This window comes from Octopus bimaculoides, chromosome 24 (assembly GCF_001194135.2).
Source record: "Octopus bimaculoides isolate UCB-OBI-ISO-001 chromosome 24, ASM119413v2, whole genome shotgun sequence".
NCBI classification, from domain to species: domain Eukaryota; kingdom Metazoa; phylum Mollusca; class Cephalopoda; order Octopoda; family Octopodidae; genus Octopus; species Octopus bimaculoides.
The window spans coordinates 19,458,366-19,461,125 of NC_069004.1; positions in this window are offsets into that span (position 1 = coordinate 19,458,366).

The following is a 2,760-nucleotide window of genomic DNA, read 5'->3' on the forward strand; positions in this document are numbered from 1 at the left end:
GACCTCTAAATATATTTGCTTGTATGTGTGTGTGTGAGTCGATATGTCCATATGTGTGAGTGTATACATATATATGTGTGTATATATATATGTGTGTATATATATATATATATATATATATATATATACACATAGATATAGATATAGATATGAGGTGTGTGACTGTGGTTGTGTATTCTTCATGTGTATCTCTGTATGTGTGTGTACATGATGTATGAAGGTGCATAAGGTGTGTGTGTGTGTGTGTGTGTATACACACACACACACACACACACACACACATATATATATATATATATACACATATATATATATATATATAGTGAGATATGTGGTTACATGTATGTGTATATCTGCTTATGTGTGTGTATGTATCTGCTTGTGTGTGTGTCTGTGTACATATTTGTGTAATCTGCTTGTTTTTGAGTGTGTGTGTGTGTATATCTGCCTGTATTTGTGTATGTGTGTATATGTGTATGTGTATAACAGCTTGTATTTGTGTGTGTTTATGTGTGTGTTTGTGTGAGTGTGAGTGTGTGTGTGTATCAGTTTGTATTTGCGCATATATGTGCGTCTGTATGTATACCTGTGTGTGTTTGTATATACGTGTCTGCATGTGTGAGATGTGTGCTCTCAGTCTATACATGTATGTGCCTGAACACTTGTGTGAGTCTGTGTATGTGTGTGAGTGTACGTGTCTGCATGTGTGTATTCGTGTATGTACGTATGTGCTTGTGCATGTGTGTGTGGTTATTTTTTTTTTTTGTAGAATATTTTCTTTTTATAATTTATTGATCGAAGTATTTCCAATGGAATGGCATCTTCATCTTTATCGGTGTTGTCAATGCCATCACACTGTCGCCACCACTACCTCCACACTTGCGTTGCCAGTGACACCACTGCAGGCAACAACACCACAATTACTATCACAGCCAGCATCACTGACGCCAGCATCATCATCACCATCGCTATCAGCATCATCATCATCGCCATCACTATCAGCATCATCATCATCATCATCATCATCATCGTTGTCATCGACATGAACATCATCTTCCACAGCATCCTTGTTTTAAATGCTGTCAATGTTGGCGTCATTGTCCTCATGATCATCATCACCATCATCATCATCACCATCATCATCACTATCGTTGTTATTATCAATACCACATCTCTGCTGCCACCACCACCACCACCACTACCACCACTACAGCCACCATCATCATCATCGTCGTCGTCATCATCATCATCACCATCATCATCATCATCATCATCATCACCATCACCACCACCACCACCACCACCACCACCATCACTATCATCATTATCATCATTGTCACGTCTCTGCTGCAACACCACCACTGCCACCACCACAGCCACCACCACCACTACAACCACCACCACCACTACCACCACCATCATCATCCTCATCGTTGCCATCATCATCATCGTCATCATCATCAGCTTCATCATCATCATTATCATCACCATTATCATCATCATCATCGTTTTCATCACCACCACCACCACCACCATCATCATCATTACCATCACTACAACTGTGCCCCCCCACTTCCCTCCCTACAACCTTTATACCACAAATTGAACCGTCGCTGCTGCTACTACTACCACCGCCACCACTATTAACTACCATTTTATACTACGATCACTACTATTATTATCCTTCCTCACCACCACTATACCGCTGCCCATGTTACTATTTCTCCACACACCTTGACCATTAACCCCACCATGCTAATGTTCACACTTCTCCGCACCACTGCTGATACTAGCTCCTTGTCTACACCACCTTTACCACCATCATTGTTACCATCACTCTTTATCACCACAACCACCACCACCACCACCACCACCACCACCACCACTACCATTGCCTACACTGACACAACCACTGCACACCACAATCACCAGCACAACCATCATTGCCCCCACCATCACCACTGCCACCACAACTACTACCACCACCACCATAGCTACCAACTACAATTACCACCACCACCACCACAACCATCACCACCACTACAACCATCACCACCACCACAACCATCACCACCAATACCACCACTACCAACAACAACACCACCACAAAACCACCACTACCACCACCACCACCACTACCACTACGACCACTACTACAACAACCATCACCACCACAACCATCACCACTACAACCATCACTACCTTCAGCATCATTATCACCACCATCACTACCACCACCACCACTACCCCCACTGCTACAATGTATCTTTTATCTTTTGCCTTTCCACCCCCACTCCCTTACCATTACCACCCCCCACCATAACCATCAGCCCACCACGGCCACTACCTCACCACTCCATCACCACATTAATGACACCATTGTCACTACATCTCTGCATTAGCAACACTGTCATTATCTCTTCGCACCATGACCTCCACCACAACGACCACTACTACCACCATAACTACCACAAGTACCACAACCACAACCACCACCACCACCACAACCATCACCGCAATCATCATCACAACCACAACCATCACCACTACTACTATCACTACCACTACCACTACAACCACCACCACCACCACTACCACCACCATTGTTAGAACCTCCCACCACCATCACCATGACCACCATAATCACGGCTACCACAACCATCACCATCACATCAACCACCACCACAACCACCATCACCACAACATCCACCACAACCACAACCACAACCACCACCACCACACCCACCACCACCACCACCA